Consider the following 5,167-nt stretch of genomic DNA (forward strand, 5'->3'; position numbering starts at 1 on the left):
TTGGGGCTTCATGTCTTCTGTCTAGCTCCATCCCAGTGGTGCCTACTCCTTGCTCTTGTTCCCTCTTTTGACTCCTTGACGGTTCCTGTGGCCCTAAATACTGGCCCCTGAGGCTGAGTCCTTCAGTTTCTAAACTACTACCAATTTTAAACTAGTACCACTATCTGGTTTGAGGAGCTCTGAACTTGCATTTCATTCTCTTGGCATCTGTACAGTGTCTGTTCCTTCATCTGTAAAATGGCTTGAGGGATATCTACATCACAGAGTGCTATGAGAACTGGAGAAATACAGCAGTGGCAGGCAAGTGGAAGGTACCCAATATGTGAAGGTTGTTACAACCAGACAACAAGCTACAGTCAGAACTCATCCTAAGCCTTCTCTGACCTCAGTGGTCAATGACCCCCTCTAAGCACATTTCTGTTTGGTTTATGTAAGGGAAAGAAGATGAGCGTTCTTATAACGTGCTAGAGACTATTTGTTCCTCTTAATAATCTGGACAGAAGAATTTGGTGAAATCCATCATACAGATAAAGAAGTCGAGCAAAACAGGTGTGGTGGCACAGGCCTGTAATTTCCGCAGTAGGGAGGTAGAGGCGGGAGGCCCGAGAGTTCAAAGACATCCTCAGCTACATGGCACATTTAAAGGCAGCCATGACTCTGCCTCAAAAAGCAAAGAAGGGGGGATGTAAGTGGCAAGATGGCAAGGTGCTTGCTGTCAGACATGACAACCTCAGTCTTTATGGTGGAAGGAGATGACTAACTCCCATAAATTGTCTTCTGACCTCTACACACAAGATAGGCATTTGAATGCATGCAGACAGACAGGCAGGCAGCAGGCAAACACAACACACACACATACACACACACACACACACACACACATACACACACACACACACACACACATACATATACACACACATGAATAAATAAATAAATGTTAATTTTTTGGTTTGTTTTTTTTTTTTTTTTTGAGACAGGGTTTCTCTTCGTAGCCCTGGCTGTCCTGGAACTCACTCTGTAGACCAGGCTGGCCTCGGATTCACAGAGATCCGCCTGCCTCTGCCTCCCCAGTGCTGGGATTAAAGGCATGCGACACCACCGCCCAGCTAATAAATGTTAACTTTTATGAAAAAGAATTAGAAATTGAATGAGCAATTAGGCCTCCAGTCTCTCCTCAGCAGCAAGCACTCAGTGCTTCCTAACTTGGCATTTGTCCACTGTGCAAGTAGCTGCTGTTGTTGATATTCTCTGGTATCTCTTATTCCCTGTGGATTTGCTTATATTTGGAAATACTCCAGACAGTCTTGTGCCTTAAATAGCATCATCAATGTCCAGTTTTAGCCACAGTTACCATTCAGTCTCCCTGTGCACACCCACATACCACGCCCTTTCAAGCTAACTTAGTGTTCACAAAGATATTCCAGCACCCAGTAGCAAGGAGGCAGTGTATAAATGGGGGACAGATAAGAAGAGAATAGAGAGTGTGTCAAGAAAAAAAGCTCTAGGACAGGCACCAAAACCACACAGAGAAACCCTGTCTCGAAAAACCAAAGAAGAAGAAGAAGAAAGAAAGAAAGAAGAAGAAGAAGAAGAAGAAGAAGAAGAAGAAGAAGAAGAAGAAGAAGAAGCAGCAGCAGCTCTGTGGGGCTGGAGAGATGGCTCAGCAGTTAAGAGCACTAGACGCTCTTCCAAAAGACTTGGGTTCAATTCCCAACACCCACATGGTGACTCATAACCATCTGTAACTCTGGTTCCAGTGAATTTGACACCCTCTTCTGGTCTCCTAGGGGACAAAGCATACATATGGTACATATACATACATGCAGGCAAAACATCCATCCACAAAATGAATAATAAGTAAAAAAGATTTCCTATAAGATTGCTTCATTGGTATTCTGTCTCCCTATGACCCTCAAATTATAGCTGCATGGACTAATTTTTTTTCTTTTATTTTCTTTCATTAAGACAGGGATTCACGGGGGCTGGAGAGATGGCTCAGTGGTTAAGAGCACTGGCTGCTCTTCCAGAGGTCCTGAGTTCAATTCCCAGCAACAACATGGTGGCTCACAACCACTTGTAATGAGATCTGGTGCCCTCTTCTGGCCTGCAGTCATACATGTGTATACATAATAAATAAATAAATCTTTAAAAAAAAAAGACAGGGATTCACTCTTTTTTTTAAGATTTATTTATTATGTTATACAGTGTTCTGTCTGCACATACCCCTGCCCACCAGAAGAGGGCAGTAGATCTCATTATAGATGGTTGTGAGCCAACATATGGTTGCGGGGAAGTGAACTCAGGACCTCTGGAAGAGCAGCCAGTGCTCCTAACCTCTGAGCCATCTCTCCAGCTCCCAAGGTGGCCTCTTAATACTGGGGTAATAGGCATGTATCATCACTCCAGACATCACATTCCTTTTTCTTTTTCTCTTTTTAAATTGTGATAGGGATGCTGAAGTGTAGCTCTTCACAGTTGATGGATTCTGGTGGGGGCGGGGAAGGACTGGTTTTCTTTAAGGGGCCACCCACTGGGAGTTTGATCATGATCCAGTGAGTATATGAGCAACACAAATTGGATTGGGTATTTTGGGTTTTTTTCCCCTTTTGTTTTGGGGGAGGTCTATGGTGGTATTTTATTTGTACTGAAATGTGATTTTAATTGTATGTTAATAAATAAAGTTGCCCAGGGGTCAGAGCTATTAGAGCCATAGCAAGAGCGTGGCGGTGGTGGCGCACGACTTTAATCCCAGCACTTGGTAGACAGAGCTAGGTAGATCTCTGTGTGTAAAAGGATATAGCCAGCATTGGAGACACACGCCTTTAATCTCAATCCCAACCATAGAAGACCTGGAAGTCTCTACAGACAGGCTGTTGTGACGAGGCAGTCATGTGTTTGGGTTTACAACCAATGAGAAGGCAGAACAGAAAGACAAACACACAGGAAGTAGCTCCCTTTCGGAAAGCTCTCTTGGCTGAAGAGGATCCCTGAAGCAGGAAGGGTAAGGCTCTTAGCTCTGACCTCTTGGCTTTCTTCTCTGAATCAGCTCTGTGTTTCTTATTTAATAAGATGGTTGGTTACATCTACAGACGTCACAAGGGTGGGGAGTGGACCTGGGAGAACTGGGAAGAAAATGTGAAATTTCCAAATAATCAATAAAAATATGTTATTAAAGAAAAAAAAGATCTTAATTTAAAGGCATGCACCACAATGCCTGGCATGGTGGTGCACGCCTTTAATCCTGGCACTCAGGAGGTAGAGACAGGCAGAACTCTGTGAGTTCAAGGCCAGCCTGATCTACAAAGTGAGTTCCAGGACAGCCAGGGCTGTTACACAGAGAAAACCTGTCTCAAAAAAAAAATATTTTTATGTATGTGTGTGTGTGTGGCTGAGTGTATGTATGTGCACCATGTTTGTGCAGAAGCCCAAGGTGGTCAGAAGATGGCATTGGATCCCCTGGAACTGGAGTTGTAAGCCATCATATGGGTGATGGGAACACAGCCCAGGTCCTCTGCAAGAACAGTAATCGTAAGGGAGTAATTGCTCTTAACCACTGAGCCACCACTTCAGCCCACACTGGTCCTGCTCGCCTTTTACTTATTGTTTGGCAAGCTCTCACATTTAGCACTGGCTGGCCTGGAACTTGTAGACCAAGCCGGCAGGAACTCATCGATATGTACTTACTTTTGCCTCCCCAGTGCTGGGATAAAAGGTTGGCAGCACCACGACTCTTCTTAAAACACAGATCTGACATGTCCCTTCTTTGCTGCTAATCAATTTAGTAACTCTCCATAGCTTTTATGAGCAGGGGCAAATTAGTGTGGTGTTCAACAGCTTCCATAATCTGGTCATCCTCTACTCCAGCAATTAAATTTTAGACCCTAGCTTTATCCTCCTCTTCCATGAAACTTCGATCATCTTTTCCTTATCTCTACACCTTATGACCATTTGCCTATCTTCCCACAGGTGTAATATTATATACGGTCTACCAAGCTTTCATTACGACTCTGACCACAAAGTAGCAAATGAATACTTATCTGTTGCCCAGTGTAATTTCTCCCACCTTTCTGGGAGCTCCTAATTATTTTTTGAGATAGTTTCAATCTGTGGCCCAGACTAGTCTAGAACTTACTATAACCCTAGGCTGACCTCAAACTCACAGCAACCCTCCTCCTACCTCAGCCTCTCAAGTGTTTAGGAGCTAGTATAAGGAGGCAACCCTCAATCAATTGCTTGCTCTTTCAGCCTAGTGCAGGGGCAGGAATAGAGTAAGAGTGCAGGAAATACTGGATGGATTTAACTGAAGTGGGTTTTAAAGAATGGGTGTACTGAGAAAGATCTAGCAGCACTTTAAGAATTCCAAGATAGGCCTTTTGAGAGCAATTGCTAGAGACTGGGATGAAGGGAGTATGGTTGGGGAAGGTTAAGAGGCAAAAGAGGCAGAGACATGGGCAATGCTAGAAGTCCAGGCCCAATCCTGGCCTTGCCTCACGGAAAGCTGTAGGAAAGCGAGCTCATCCTAAGCTGGTGAGGAGTTTTGTTTTTCCAAGATATCTTTGTCATCATCAAGATATCCTCCTTGGATGGTTTAAAAATCTACACTCTGGGGCTGAGGAGATGACGCCATAATTAAGAGCACTGGCTGCTCTTCCAGATGACCCAGAATCAATTTCAAACACCTACATGGTAGCTCACAACCATCTGTAATTCCAGCCCTAAGGGATCTGGGGCTCTCTTCTGGCCTCTACAGGCACTTCTTGCACATGGTGCACAGATATACATTTTAGACAAAACACTCATACACATAAAAAAATAAAATCTCAAAAAAAAATAAATAAACTTGCCAGGCATGGTGGTGCATGTCATTAATCTCAGCTCTGCTTCCCTTTAAAAAAAAAAAAAGTCAGCCAAGCATAGTGGAGCACACCTTTAATCCCAGCACTTGGAAGCAGAGGCAGGCAGATCTATGAGTTCAAGACTACCTTGGTCTACAGAGTGAGTTCCAAGACAGGCAGGGCTACACAAAGAAACCCTGTCTTGGGAAAAATAAAAACTCCAACCCTAGCATTCCCCATCTAATTCCAGTACCCAGACAAACAGTAATAGAATCTTCATTGTTCTAAAGAACTTTGGCTCTTCTGTTGCTTCTAGAATGAAGTCTCAG

This window comes from Peromyscus eremicus, chromosome 1 (genome assembly GCF_949786415.1).
Source record: "Peromyscus eremicus chromosome 1, PerEre_H2_v1, whole genome shotgun sequence".
Taxonomy (NCBI): Eukaryota; Metazoa; Chordata; class Mammalia; order Rodentia; family Cricetidae; genus Peromyscus; species Peromyscus eremicus.